This window comes from Ochotona princeps, chromosome 1, assembly GCF_030435755.1.
Source record: "Ochotona princeps isolate mOchPri1 chromosome 1, mOchPri1.hap1, whole genome shotgun sequence".
Classification (NCBI taxonomy): Eukaryota; Metazoa; Chordata; class Mammalia; order Lagomorpha; family Ochotonidae; genus Ochotona; species Ochotona princeps.
Window position 1 is genome coordinate 14,871,639 of NC_080832.1, and position 16,081 is coordinate 14,887,719.

Genomic DNA, 16,081 nt, shown 5'->3' on the forward strand with positions numbered 1-16,081 from the left:
CCCGCCAAGGATGTCAAGCAGGCTTATAATACATGGCTGAAATAGAATCTCTTTACATGATATAATATAGGTCAAAATCAATTAATGACATAAAGTGATCACTCAAATACCATTAAAACAAGTATATAACTTTCTGATCTTAAGCAATGAGAACCTAAGGAAAGGCAGAGAACACAAGGATTACCTCAAGATGAAACTACTTGGAGCTAAGAGGCAGCACACCAGCTTATCTCTTACTCTGAGACAATTCAACAGAGTCAGATCCAGAGTTGCCTGGTGGTACCTGGAAAACTTACTCCCTAACAAGATAAAAGCCATTTAAAAGGAGATGCTACAATAACTTGTGTGTTTAAAAACTTTGTTTCATCAGAGGATCCCATTTTAATTCTAGGTATCCGTGATAAATATTGAGAAAATGCTGTAGACAATACATGATTAAGTATAACATAAAACATACAAGATGTATTGCACTCACATCTTCCTTGAAACTCTACAGGGGTTAAAACTTCAGCAGCCAGGAGGTGCTGGGGGCTGCAGGAAGAAGCGTCTTGCTCAGATCCCGATCCCAGCCACCATGTGCTTATGGTGAGCTGGGCCTGGGCCTACCTGGATTCAGGGACTACTTCCTTTTGGGTGAATACACCGAGGGGGGTAGTCTCTGGGACTGGGTGTGTCCAGGGCCCACCCATTGCCCTCACTGGGCCAAGAACGGGATTGGGGTGGGGCACAACCTTGGGCCTGCAGGTTTAAACTTCAGCAACCGGGAGGCTGCTGGGAGCTGCAGGAGGGAGCGTCTTGCTCGGATTCCGATCCCAGCCACCATGTGCTCATGGTGAGCTGGGCCCGTACGGCCAGCGCGCCATTTGGCACCAGGCTGTGCCTGCTGGCCACCCGACAGGGGAACTCTGGGGTATTGGTTGTCCGAATCGCTGCTTAGGTAGATCCAGGCTGAACCCACTGTTTCTGGGATCTGAGTCAATCCTAAAGATTCCTAATGCCAGTAACTCTTTCCTTGAAGAACTTCTAATCACTTAACAGTGCTGAGCTGTGAACACCTATCATGCGAAAAATAAGCTCAGGCTTGTCTAGCAGGATATTGTTTTGCCTGACATGATGATGGTTCAGGAGACTGGTCACATTAGGCAGGGCCATAATATCAACTAGCACTCTAGAACCTTATCCTGGGGTGGATTCTGTGCAGGATGTGTGGGCCACACCCTGTAGAATGTTTAGCCCCACTGGTAAACCTGAAAATTTGGGTGGTTATGGAGTAAGCTAGGTGTAACCAAGGAGCCTGCCATCAATCACAGATAAAGGGACCCGCGACAGACTGGACTGGCAAGGCAGCAGCACCCAAATGTGCATCCTGAATAGGATGTGGGGTGGGCCGGGCTGCAACTTTCACCAGCTCATACAAGGCCAAATGGGAGGCCAGAGTATACCGGGTACTGGTCTAAAACCAATTGGCATGTATGAGAACTGGGTCTGGGAGTGGATCAAGTGGAGGAACTTGGGAAACTCCCCTGGCGAGTCATAGCTCTCGTTGGTGAACACGTGGTCCAGATATGAGGGTCGGACAAGCAAGGCATAGTAGCTTCAAGATGTGTAAATTGGTAATGGAACGGAATGTACTGGGCAGGACTAAGCAAAACTTAGTGTACAAGCAAAACTAGAAACCAGCATGGAGCACAGGTCATACTGAGCTAGGCTCTTGCACCTACTGGTCCTCAGAGCAATCACAGACAGGTGCGTGATTTACGGCTAGGAACAGGCCCTTTGGGGAGGTAAGGGGACAGCCTAACTGGGTTGAGGTTCCCACCAAGGGGCGAGTGTGCTGGAATGGGGACTGCGTTCTATCTAGGAAACAGTTGTAGCCACCCGAGGCACTAGTGTGGGCTGGGATTGGATGCACCAGGCCAGTTCAGACCCCAACACCATCTGGTGTCCTGAAGAACCAGGGTGGATGTGGGACTGACTAGGCTGGGTCTCAACCCCATACTGAGCCATGTGTGAGCTGTATGTGGGTATGGAAGAGCCATGGCTGGGCTGAAACATCCAACAACAAGAACCAGAATCGGGTGACAGCCAGCCAGGAAAAGCCACTGTTCCTGCTAGGACATGAGGTGAACTGAGTAGGGTTGGCTCAAGGACCCCCTGGTATGCGCAAAATCTGGCATTGGGAGAGGTTCTGATGGAGGAGCCTGGGCAACTCCTCTGGCAGGACACAGTCCCTGCAGGTAAGCTCAAGAAGCATGATAGGAAACAGCCCAGAATAGGCCATGGTAAGTTTCCCACTGGCATACATTCGGCATGGGTCAGGGGCAGACCAGGCTGAATCAGTTCATGCCATCCACTGGCAAATCCGATCACCAGAACAGAGTGTGGTTTGAGCTGGGTTTGGTCGCGACAAAACCAGTACACATTATGGAATGCCAGGGCGTGGTTGCCTGTACTAGATTTTGCTGCAGCACCCAACCAGCACGCGCGAGATCCAGGAAGGGAGAGGCAGAGCCGGCGGGGGACTAAGGGGGGGTCCCCTTGCCGGACAGCTACTCCCACTGGAGAGCGTGGGCTGGAATGGGGACAGACCAGACTAAGCACGGCTACAACACCTGCACGCTGCATGTGGAGTAGATCAGGGAAAAGCCAGGCTGGGCCGATTATTCCTACTGGTGCAAGCATAAATTAGAGTGGGTGAGGGTTGTTAGGGCTTAACCACAGCATCAACTGGCAGAAGCTGGCACTGGGGACTAATTCTGTCAAGTCAAATCACAGAACCACCTAAAGAGTGCATAAACCGGGATTGAGAGAGACCCGGGATGGAAATAGTGGGTTCCCCCCTCTTGGGTTACCACTCCCACGGGAGGGCATGAAAACTAGGATGGGGGCTGGGATGGCTAGACAGAGAGGCACTCAACAACATCCGTGAGGGCTGTATGGTTGAGTTGGTTAGATGGAACTAAGCTTTAATACCCATTGACAAGTACAAGAGCCAATTGGGATGGGGGACAGACTGGTCTACTGCTACACATACTGGCAAGCCAGGGTAGGGGGCGGGCCTGGTGGGGGTTATTGTGGGTCGCCCCAACTAGGCTGCAGCTCCCACTGGTTGATGTAAGGGCCGAGTGTGTGCTGGGCAGAGCCAGGCTGGACTGCAACACCCATTGGTTCCAGTGCAACTCGGGACTGAAAACAGAACCAACCCAGCAATTGAAACCACCAGCTGATCAGGGTGATGGACTGTGCCGGGCCCTGCGCTTGCTAGAACATACAAGAATCTAGTCTGGGAATACCTCAAAGTTTCTTTGGAGATCTCCCCAATCGAACTGCTGGACTCAGAACCCTAGCCAAGAAAAGACAGAAGACAGAACAGGTCAATCATTCATATCAGCTATATGTTGGCAGCGAAATATGGGGCAAACAGAGACTTTATGATGGACCATATCAATCAGTGGATGACCTCATCGAGCGAAACTGGCAGTGATTCATAAATGGACAACTATTAAAACCACTTGAGCAAATATCTCAGAGCATGCCCCACATCCGGGACTTGGGGTGGGTGGGAGATTGGGTGGGGCTTCTCCGTCAATATCCCCCTTTACCTCAGATACATGATGGAAACAATATGGACATAATACTATTACCCACTTCCCTATACCCCCTGCCTTTTTTTGTTAACCATAATTAACTATGTAAAGATTGTCAACAACTATACAATAAAATAAAATAAATTTTTAAAAAACAGTAAAAAAAAAAAAAAAGAAACTCTACTAATTAAAAAGAAAGTTTCAACTTTAACTATTTTGGCCTGTTCAGAGGTGTGAGAATTATAGTGTTTTGAGAATTTTAGAAGGAAGCCAAGTGATGACTATATGGGGCTTGAACTTTCCAGCATAGTTGGAATGCCCAAGGGCAAGGTGCTGGGACTAGTGTAACCCTAGATTTTTCTGCAGGGTAAGTTTGAGAACTGATGCATGGAGAGGAGCCTGTTGAGAGGGAAAGAGGTTACATTCACCCACCATCTACAGCAAGCAATAGGCCACCTTTAATCTGATTGAAGTGGTATGTTGCAACAGAAATCTCTGAGAACTATGAAGTTTTGTCCACAAGCAGTCCATATTGGAGTCTGAGAGGGTGTTGGGAGGAGGATGAAGGTCAGGTTGATGGCCAGGAGGCAAGCACAATGAAGGAGGAGTAGTCACTGGCTGAGGGGGGGCTGGGTCCCAAGGCCACAAGTGGGAGACGGCAGTTGTCCTCAGTGGTGGATGCTGGAGCATCTGTGTTCATGGTGGTGTTGTGCCTGTGTGCACAGTGGGGAATCCCAGATGCAGAGTGCAGGGAAACCCAAGAGCCAGAGAAGTCCCAAAAGGATGTTAGGGATGTATGCTGGACTGATCAGAGGGTGAGGTACTGGTGGCTGGTGCTGTCCAGGAAAGGATTGGCCTCAGCAGGAGAGTCGGGGGACTGTGAGGAAACACTCCTCCCAGGTTTTGAGAATCAGATGTAAAGTTGGAATGCATTTCAGAACCAGAAATCCACACAGAATTGAGTTCAGCTTAAAACAAGCTTTATTGGGAGCACTTCCTGTGAGATTCACTGATCTGGTACAGACAGTGGACCAGAGAAGGGGACATGAGGTGTTTTATGTAGGAGCTGTAAGGTGGGAGTTGGGGGACAAAAGAAGGTGCCTTATAAGGAGCTGAAATGTTAAAGGCTCTGACCTTGGTGAATCCATCTGGTGAATCTCACAGCAGCCTTACCCGCCACACTTCTCAGCCTCCTCGTAGGCCGCCCCACATCCACCATGGCTAGGCCTTACAAATAAAAGGGAAAGGTCCAATCAACATCTCCTTTCCTCCAATTGACTCAATTGAAAAAGACTTTAGGTAATCCAAAAGAAACAACACCATTCAAGTTAGTGGCAGTGTTTTCACAGGGCCAAAACACTACTTAAACCGACTCTGAGAGAGAGACTAGGAAGAAGAAAGGCCAGCTGCCTGGGAACATCCAGAGCAAAGGGAGGCAGGTGGGAGGCCTGAATGCAGACCTTGAGGTCAAGTCCCGAGAGCAGCCAGCACAGAAGCTCAAACATCATCCCAGGCCAAGAACAAACACAAAACTCTTCATACACAACAGGAACTGTCAAGTCTTTCTTTTTTCACTTAATTAAATCAATCATTTTTCAGGAACTGTAAAATAGAACACAAATTTGTGCACGACAGCCACAACATAAAGACAGCATCTGAAGAGAAATCCTGCAGACATAAAAGGCCATGGAGAAGGGAAACAGAAGACCTGCAAAGAGCACAAACCCCTTCAGAGACAGCCAGAGACAAAGGCTAGACCTCAAGCAATGTGAGGAATACAACACAACAGAGATACCAGCTAGGAAACAGAAGCAAATGGAAACACTTGGACCAAAAAATACAAGAGAGCAAAAAGGAAGAGAAAGACACACCATTAGAAAGAGCAAGGCAAAAGAAAGAATTTCAGAATTGGAAAACACTTTATTCAAGCCCACACACAAGTAAGCAGAAATTTGGAAGAGGAACTGAATAAGGTTACAAAAACTCTCCAAGAACTGAATTACACATTTAGAAAATGTGATATAAGAGTTATAGAAGTTCCTGAAGGCGTGGAAAGAGGATTGCAGGGTGTATTCCAAGAAATTATAAAAGAGAATTTTTCAAACATTGGGAATGTAAGTCAAGTACAGGAAGACAGGAAGCACAGAGGACCCCAAAGAGATTTGACCCAGAAAGACCCTCACCTAGACACATCACTGTCAAGCTCCCTTCCGCTGAACATAAAGGAGAGATACCAAAACAGTCACACAAGAAGGAGCAGATAACATATAGGGGAACACCCATCAGACTCACTGCTGACTTCTCAGTGGAGCCCCTTCAGGCCAGAAGAGAATGGAGTGATATTTTCCAGATCCTAAAACAGAAAAACTATCAACCCAGAATACTATATCCAGCAAAGCTTTCATTTGTGTTTGAAAATGAAATAAAATGTCTTCACAGCAAGCAGAATTTGAAAGACTTTGCTGCCACAAAGCCAGCCCTACAAACATTACCCAAAACCTTACTGATGACAGAAAAAAAGGAAATTAAGCATGCCCAATGATGGCCAAAGGGTAGACTGAGAAAAGATAGAAAATTAGGGAACTGGGTTCCTTGCCTGTTGAAGACCATTCACCAGCTGTAAACCTATGAGAAAGCCCCAGAAACTCGGGACAAAGAACTTAAGGCAGTGGATATGAAAATGTCTGGGCCAGGAATTCCCTAATCCTCAAGCTTCGATAATAGACCAAAGAGAGGTGCTTCTCTCCAATGCTGTGTAATTATTAGTAGGCCTCTCAAAGAACACATTTTTTACTGATTGACACCCCTTTGATTACCAGAAGTAAAGCACGTCTCGTTTCAGACCCTCCTTCCCAGCCTACATGACCCTCAGTCTTTAAAAAATTAACACTACGAATAAACCTTGGCTATTGATCACCAGTCAGTAGGCCACTTCATCTTTTTACTTTTGAATGACTCTTAATTATTCATATTTTTGGGTGCGAAGTAATGTTTCTATCCATGTATAGATTGTGTCCATATACAAACAGTAATTAATGTATATATCACCTCAAACGTTTTTTCTGTGTAGTAAGAATGTTAATATTCTCTCTTCCAACTATTGGGAAATACACTGTTCTTAGCTATAGTCACCCTACTCTGCAATTAAAAAAGTTAAAATCCTGCTCCTTTTAAACACTAACATTGCAGGCCAGTGCAGTGACATAGTGGACTAATCCTGCAGTGCTGGGGCATAGCAACCTGAAAGCTCCCCCACAGTGGGCTCATGGCCTGTGTGGGCCACAGGGCTCTGCAGCACTGCCTGGGTGTCCTGTTCACCTGTTTCAAACCGTGTCTTGCTGTCACCACAAGCACATTTTGAGGTCCAGGCACCATGGCATGTGTGAGCACAGCAATATGTATGTGTGTGACACCCAGTGGTTTACCATGGTGTGTGGGCTCTTGAGCTCTCAAAGAAAAGCCCCAGGTCCAAATCTCCACCTGAGACTGACTGTCTGAGTACACAGGAGGGCAGAACAGTGGGGGAAATGGCAGGCCTTGCTCACTGAACTAGGGCAATGACCCCGTGCTCTAGCTGACATGCTGCTGGGGAAGGACTAGGCATTTAGGGTTTTGCTAGAGTCCAGCTCCAGCCAAGTTTGGAGCTTGGGAAGGGTGTGTAGAGTCGGCGATAAAGAAAGACACAGACACTGACACTTGGTGAGCTCTCACAACTGCTCAAGAAAAAGTTGTCCTTTTTATTTACTCAGACACCTCGCAAGCTTCTACACAAGCAACTAATTGTTTTATTTTTCCTTCAAGACTAAGGGGACATGTACAGACATTTGGTCATTCCGTCTGCACTTCAGGGCTAAGCAGATGCCCCAAAAGATACTTCTGCAAAAGAATGTATTCATATTCTTCAAAGCAAGCCCTTATTTATTCTTCAACAGTAGCCATGGAGCAACAGCCAGGACTCCAAGGCCAAGGCACATGCGATTACCTGCTAATTAGTAGTACATTCCTACCACATTTCTATTTCTACAATTTACCCATTATTTAATGGGAAAAGAGGTTACAAGGGAAAAATTGTAAAATCTAAAACAAAAGTTTCAAATGTTAAATCCCCTTCAACTATAGGCTCTACAACCCCATAAATCATAAAACAATAATCAAAAGCATTTTTCTCTAATAAAAGCATCCTTAATTCCTCTAGATAAAAATTATACAAGCGGCTAAAACAATTACATTTTCTATGCTCCAAAAAATTGCAAAGACAGGCTAGTCTTTGAGATAACAATAACTATATTTATTGCCATAGCAGTATCAGCTCTCACTCCCATCACTGGCATTAATATTTAGGATGTTTTCAAGCCCCTTCCCAGAAGGAGTGCTACATGTCTGGGCCAGATTCTGAGGCAATGGTTAAGTACCCAATAAGGTGTCCAAAAATGGCATGTGCTTAGTTGTGCTCCTGTGTGTAAATTGTCAAAGGCCACTCACCAAGACATTATCAGTGACATTAACTCTCAAGCTCACATTGGTTGCAAAAGCCATCTCACAGGGGCAACAAACAATCCCTCAATAGATTACAGAATTCTTAGTGTGGTGCTTGAGTGTCGATGCAAATGGTAGTGAGACGGTGTCAAAGAGCTCAGAGAAAAATCGGCTGGGCCCTGCCAAACAGCTGGAAGCTCCCCTAGGCCCTGCCAAAAAGAGGAGCTGTTCTCTTCACACCTCCTGTTATCCACACCCACTCATGGACCCTAGCAGGGGATGAGGCATTTGTCTGGGGCCAGTATCTAAATCGAGGCATTGGCCAAGACCTTGAGCAGCTCAGGCCCTCAGCATCCAGAGCTGTCTCATACTCAGAGCAGAGTTTAGCAGAGGCTTGACTGACTTGGTTGAAAAGGCAGGGAGATACAGAGAGAGAGAGAGAGAGAGAGAATAATGACTGCTTTTAGAGGATGCCCTGGGATAGGGCTTTTTTTTTCCCCTATGTGAGTCGTCAGTGTGGTCACACAGTGACATGCCCTGTATGAGGAAGGCTTTTCCAGGAAACTCCAGATGCCTCAGGTGGTGGCCATGATCTGGGTCGGGGGCTCTTTAAGAGCCTTCATGTGAGCTAGACTGCTGCTTCCCTGGTGCCCGTGTTGTACGGCTGCATGTCCCAGGCTTTCCCACAACTGAATGGGAGGGCACAGGATGGCAAACGTCAGTGGGCCACAGTGCCTCGTCTTCTTCAGGAGACTAAGCCACATTTCTCAAAGGATCCGAAGTTTAATTTTTAGAGTTCAGATTAGGCAAATAGAGATGAGTGGAGTAGGTTCCTATCTTCGTGAAAGAAAGAATTCAAGCATGAATCCTGGGGCGTGGGAGAGGCATAAAGCAAGGTAGCAAAGTTTAATGAGCTAAGGCATCCATCAGAATGGATTGGCACCTCTCCAGATAGAATGTAAAAGAGTGGGTCACATATTTCAACTGGGGAAACAAGGTTATACTTTGATGGCAAGGCCAAGCAGGTGTCTCAGGAGAGGCTGGGCAAGTTGACAAGCCGTCTGTTCACACGGGGCTTAGAACGGCATGGGGACCAGTTCTTCCCACCTTTCTCCTTTCCCTTCTCACTCTTCTGCACAAAGGGCTTGCTGAGTATGAATCTGGTTAAAACAAATTCCTTCACTGCTCAGTGTTACCACATTGGGTAATACACCTGACCTCCCAGAAGCAATTCCCGCAGCATGCCTTCTTTGGGGGCGGGCTGGGAAGGTTTTCCTGCCCAGTGTTTCAGGCTGGGTAACTCATGGGGAGCAACATTCCTTGAGGGGCCAAGGCTGGGCCCAGCTGTACAATTATCAGGATATGAGGCAGGACTTTCTCCTGTCAAATACAGGGCTGCTTCCAACATGTGCAAGGTTTTGTTTTCCTGAGGTCCCTTACACACACAGGCTAATTTCCACCTTCCTGTCTGACAAGGGCATCTTTCTGAGCAGCAGATTTTCAGTGGTCCTAACTGCATCAGTCTCCCATTGGCTTTGATCCAGAGTGTTGTTATTACACTGCAAACCATATCATGTCCCTCCCGTGCTCACAGCCTGCCAACAGGTCACTGCTTGCTGAGGACCAGGGTAAAAGGAAGCAAAGGGCTAAGCTTACGCCCTTCACTCCATTATCCCTCACTGCTGTTCTCCCAGCTGCTTCAGCCACCAGAGCCTCTTGGTTTTCTCCTAGGACATTCCAGGCCCAAATCTCTGGGTCTGCCTTCAGCCCAGTTGCCCAACTCCATCAAGCCATGTTCAACTCTTACATGGTTATGGACACCATCCTCACACCTGTGCTACTTAAGCATAGTAGTTTTCTGTCACTCTTCCTTGCTATAACTTCCTGCCCTCCTACCACTGGATGGGATGGGCTGACTCAGAATGTTCACCTGCCATCCTCCCTGTGCAGAGGCACACATCTCCTATTGTAGTTGATGCCCCACAGTGCAGTACATCAGTGCTCCTGACACACATGGCCTTTGGGATCGAGGGCCTCAGGACTTTGTGGGCCTCTATAGTCTTGACACTGAAACCACCACCTGCTCTGCCTCCTTCCCTTTCCTACGTCAGAATCCAGCTACTAAAGATTGAATGTCAAGAAAGGAAAGACTGAGGTGGGAAATGGAAATGGAGGTGGTGTGTGTAAAGGGGCCTACAGATGAAGATTTGTATTTCCTAGATCATGAGAAAATTGCTCACTTGGAAATGGGTCCAAGAAAGGATGCTGTAGGGCTGACACAGTGACATAGCAGGCTAACCCTCCACACATGGCACCAGCAACTGTTTGGGTGCCAGTTTGAGTCCTGCTTACTCTGCTTCTGCTCCAGCTTCCTCCTTATGGCCTGGGAGATCTGCACAGCATCAAGACCTTGGCCCTGACACCCATATGGGAGAACCAGAGGAAACTCCTAGCCTAAGCTCAACTCATTTCCAAGTGTGGTGGCCATTGAGGGAGTGAGCCAGCAGATCCAAGATCTCTTATTTTGTCTCTCCTTCTCTCTATAAATCTGCCTTACAGATAAAAATAATCAGATCAATAAATAAATAAATAAATAAATAAATAAAACAGGGTGTGAATAACAAGCAGGAATACTAGAACCATCCACAGTTCCATGACCCAGTATTTGCTTTGAGTGCTGCCACCTGCTGACATGCCTGTCATCTTTTGAGATTGTGGTTATCGTTTTCGTTTTCAATAAGTAGGCTTATCCAGGTAGGTATAGAAGAGAACAGTGGGTTAGAAGAAGAGTTGCTGCGCCCTGGCTATTCTCCCTACTATGAAAATAATCAGTTCAATTGATCTATTTGTCCTTACTGATGGACTAACACTGATTACATTATTATTCACTAAGACCTGCAGCTTAGGTGAGGTACAGTCAATGGGTCTTGTCAAGTGCATACTGTCCTGTGTCCACCATGATGACATCATGCACAAGTCTTAACTGTGCGCAGGTCTTCCGTGCTCCTCCTGTATGTCCCTCCCTCCTCGACAGTTTTGCCACCCCTTGCAAACCACTCATGTTACACTGTGTATTTCTCCCTCTCCCACAAAGTCATCAACTTGGAAGTTGATCTATGCAGGTGTCCCACACTGGCTTTGCTCTTTATCAATATACTTTTCTGGATTGTCCATGTCTTTTATAGCTTATTTTTTAAATTGTGGAATGCTTCACCATTGTGTGTATTCCCCAGTGTGCTTATCACACTCCTTCTGACAGATAATTTGCTTGCCCTGAGTTCTCCCAATGAAGCTATGATAACCATGTGTGTGCAAGCTCTTCCCAGAACTTCAAATTTCAACTCATCTGTGCAATTACGAGATTGTGTGATGGCTGCATCAAATGAGTTTGTAAGAAAGAACTTCTCTTTGAAGGAGGCTGATGCACTTTTGCATCCTGCAAGCAATTAATGAGAGTCTGTGCTAGTCTACGTTACGTTCCTATGCCAGCTTGTGCAGTAACTCACTTTTCCTTGTCATGATCATGTTTTTTATTACTATTTTAATTTTTCATCTTGTAAATTTATTTTCTATCATGCTTACATATTTGAGTAAGTTGGAAGGGACAGAATTAGGAAAAGAGAGTGAGAATATTGCTTTTAACTTTGCTTTTTCTTCTTCCTGTGTCTGGGGAAAGGGAGAAGATGAGGAAGAAGTTGCATGCCGCCTCCCAACCACCTCATTACCTAGGGATGGGGAACAGCAACCTCATCTCCTCCCAGGGTCCCCAATATGGAGCATGCTCTGAGGTTCTGCTTAGGTGTTTTCAGTAGTTCTGAGATGCTGTTGATCTTGCTGCTCCAAGGATGAGGAAACCCTTCCAAGGTCCATTGGCTGACATAAGCCACATTTGAGTCTCCATTCACTCAGCTGTTTGCTGTCAATGCTTGGCCAGGGTAGTTGAACAATGTGTGCCGTCTCCCTTCCTCTGCCATGGTACCAGATGTTCCCTGCTGACCCCAGTGACGGGCCATATCCTCCTTTTGCATCTGACCATGCACTCCACAGCTCTAAGCCACTGAGGAGACCCAGTTCTGACACGTGCACTCCACAATCAGACCCCAGATCTTACAATTCTCCCCATGATCAGAATTCTGAGTCCAGCAGTTCAGCTGAGGAAATCCCAAAGAAACTTCTTCTGATGTGATTCCTGAAATGACTCCTGTGTGTGGTTGTCTGTATGGGATCCGGCTCTGTCCTTCATGCACTTCAACCAAGGCATACACTGCTAGTTGATCTTGCACTCTCCAGGTACTTCTGCAGTCTAGCCTGACAAGGTTTGTTTCCAGGCCCAGTACTTGCCAACTGATGCTGAAGCAAAGCCCAACAAATCTACACTTACTCAGGTTTTGCACTGCATCCTGACAAGGGAGTTCCCCAAACCTTTCAATCACATCTCCAGTGGGAGATTTCATGCACATCGGTAGGTCGGGGCCCAGCCTGACTTAGTCCTCCTCTTGTCCTGACAGGTACAGTGGCCTTGCCCAACTGGTCAACACGCATTGCTGTTCTTATTGTTGGGTGCTTTAGCCCAGCCATACCTGGCCCACACCCAGATGCAGCACTTGCATGGTTCAGTGTGTGCCAGGACATATCCCACCCCATTCTATCCCTACTCTGGTTCTCATGAGCACCAGTGGGTGCTGCGGTTAAGTCCTATCTGCCACAGCCCTGACCCTGTCCTCATTGTTTGTATAACAAAATTTCTCTTATAATCAAGTATTATTCAAAAACATGACCTCCATTACTCATAGGATATTGAATTTACTATACACACCACAAACAATTTTGTAAACATGTTTTACTGAGGTGGGAGAGTGCAATAGCTTAATTGACTAACCCTCTGTCTGCAAAATTCAGCATCCGATATTGGTGGCAGTTTGTGTCCCATCCACTCTACTTCCTTTCCAGGTCCCTGCTGATTACCTGGGACAGCAGTCGGGGATGACTCAAAGCCTTGGGACCCTACACTCAAATGGGAGATGCTGAGGTTCCTGGCTCCTTGTTTCAGATCGGTCCAGCTCTGGCCAACGGCTACTTGGGGAGTGACCAGTGTTATACTGAATTTTGAGATCCCCAGAAAACCATAGAGTCTGAAGTCGATGCTAATGCATAAAGGACAGTTTATTCAGGTTAACCTGGGTCTCCCAGCTACTGCCCCCAACCCAGCAGGGCTGGGAAGGGAGGGACAGCTGCAGCCAAGGCTGCAGCAGGAACAGCTGGGCAGGAAGAAAAAAAGAGCGAGGTTGAACAGCACAGGGTTCTTATACATTTCAGGCCAATTGCATGTAATCGCACAGTCATGATTGGTCAGTTTATCTGTTAAAAGAGCAAGTGGGCAGGCTTCTATTGGTGGGTATGAAGCAAACAACTTTCAAAAAATACAAACTGATGGGCTATAGGGCAGTGAGCAATTTATCTAACAAACACACCATGCACCTCCTTCCTGAGGAGCGCTCTGCCTACCTGACCTGCCAGGTGTCCTGCTGGGTGTCAAACAGTCTGCCAGGCCTGGCGCTTACACAGCCCCCACCCATGCAAGTAAGGCAGAAATCACAAAAGCAGAAAACACCTAGGTTCTTCACCAGCAGATGGAGGATCTACTCTCTGTCAATCTGCCTTCCTAATAAGAATAAATAAATTATTTTAAAAGTTGTAGTTACTTTATCATATAAATACATATACTAATACATAAATATTCATCTGCCACAACTTAATTTACTAACAAATCTCTCTATGTGTAATCTCTAACTCTTCCTCACCAGCTATTTCATTATTCTCTTAAAATACATTATCTAATACTTCTGTACAATTCTGTATTAATTCTGAACACAGCAGGTCAAATGAAAATTGCTTTCATGGGGCTGGCTTTGTGGTGCAGTGGGTTAAGCCACTGCTTATAACACTGCCATCCCATGTGCAAGTGCAAGTTCAAGTCTAGGTGCTCCACAACCAGGAAGATAGTGGAGGAAGGCTCAAGTAGGCTCCACCTACACGGCAGACACCGATGGAGTTCCTACTGCTGGTGTGGATCTGGTCCAGACGCAGGTGTTGCATCCGCTGGGCAGTGAATCAGCAGATGAAAGAGCTCCTGTGTTTCTCTGTTTCTTTGTCATCTCCCCTTCTCTCTTCCCCCTCTCTCCTCTCTCTCTTCCTAACATTCAAGTACATAAATTTGCAAAGAAAGGCAGAATGAAAAAAGGGAAAGAAAGCAAGCCAGCCAAGAAAGAAAGTCTGCCCCACCCCAAGCCCTGCACACGCTGTGTTGTCTGGTTGCGTGGAGACGACTCAGCACTGTACCGCAATCTCTATGATCTGTTCAGATGTGGCTTTCAAGAAGAAGATCGTGTGTTAGCCTTCATCTTTATCCCGTATCACTCAGGTTCTTCCAAACTCCATGTTGTAACTTACATTATCTGTGTGGATCAAGCTAGAGTCAACACCTAAGGAATGAAGGCAGATATAAGCAGAAGATGAATAAATAAGGTTCAGGTCTAGATGGCATGGGAGATGGTGGACAGTTGGACTGTGGCCTGCAAGACCATGTGCTCAGGGCATATTTGCTAATTATGCTAAGAGCCCTGGGGAGATACTGAGAAGTTACTAGGCAGGAATGAACATTCCACTGAGTCCTACAGGTCTCATTCTCCTTGGTTCCTTCCAGTATAAAAAGGGACAGCCCAGAGGGCAGGGATGGACTTGGGGAATTCACTTTCCCATTCTCCTACCTCACCCATCTGCCTCCCGCTTCCCTCACAATGCTGCCTTCAACACCAGTTGTGCTGAAAGGGTCCACTTACATGCCAAAGCAGAGCTAAGCCAGTGAGGAGCAGGAGGGTCAAGAGGCTGGGCCTGAGGACTGTCGCTTTGGAGGGTGATGCTTCTGGGGTCGTGGTTGGTGTTGCTGAAATGCAAGCAAAAACAGTTATGGCCCCTGTACAGATTCCTGCATCCAGAAATCTTCCAGTTTCTGCAGTTGGGCAATGTGGCCAAGCACACAACTGCCTCCCGTTTCCATGCTGGTCACTGTGACAGGCTCTCGGGTAGCAGCGAGGGAGGATATGTCCTACACCCAGGGAACGATCTGCCAGACAGGGGAGCCAGGGTGTCCAGACAGATGATACTCTCGCTGTCCCAGACGAGGAGAGGGACCAGGTGGTGGTTGAGATGGGTCACAGCAGTCCATATGGGTTCTGCAGGATCCAAGAGAGTGTGCAGGCAAAACAGGGAGGGTGTGATTCTAGGAAGAGAGCACAGTGAAGGAGGCTTAGACACAAGGACAGCCTCAGCTAGAAGGCTGGAGAAGAGGCAGGGTGAGTGGAGTAAAATCCATGCCCTGAGGAAGAGGCAATGCAGAGGAAAAGCAGAGATGGGAGGAGATGCAGGGAGGATGCTGGGCTGGACTCTGCTGTTCTGGGGAGAAGGCTCCAGGTTGGATCACTCTCAGACACACACATACATTCACACATTCACACACAAGCACAACACAATCACACACACAACACACCCACACATGCACACAAGACCCAGACTCACAACACACACCCACACACACACAGAATCCATACTCACAACACACACTCACACTTACACTCCTACCCACACATATATGCAGAGCAGCCACACTCACATCACACACACGTGCACACATACACACACACACACACAATTGTTCCCAAAGCTCTTGCTCTTACCTGTGGTCTCCAGCATTTCCTTCCTTTACAGCAAGAAGTTCTTACGCCAGCTCTGACAATCTCCCATGGACACTCTGCGGAAAATATCCATCATGTGGCTGTCATTCTGCCATGTCTTCAGCCATCTGGCTCTAGGATCAAGTTCTGTCCATGTTCTTTGCTCTGAGTCAAGGAGGAGAGATTTCTGTCCACTGATGCTGAACAGCCAGGACCAATGTGTGCGCCCAGAGGCATCACGCACACAGCACATCCTTGCCTGCAAGCTGAGGGCATCTGTCCTCATTG

At 47.0% G+C, this 16,081-nt stretch overlaps 1 long non-coding RNA gene across 1 annotated transcript; it reads right to left on the reverse strand.

Moving 5' to 3' along the window:
• Positions 1–13,863: 13,863 nt before the first annotated feature.
• On the reverse strand, positions 13,864–15,874 carry LOC131481582 (uncharacterized). Its single transcript, XR_009246421.1, has 3 exons — positions 15,797–15,874; positions 14,903–15,006; positions 13,864–14,545 (listed from the first exon to the last, which is right to left on the reverse strand). It is a non-coding gene; the product is annotated as an uncharacterized LOC131481582 (long non-coding RNA).
• Positions 15,875–16,081: the final 207 nt, after the last annotated feature.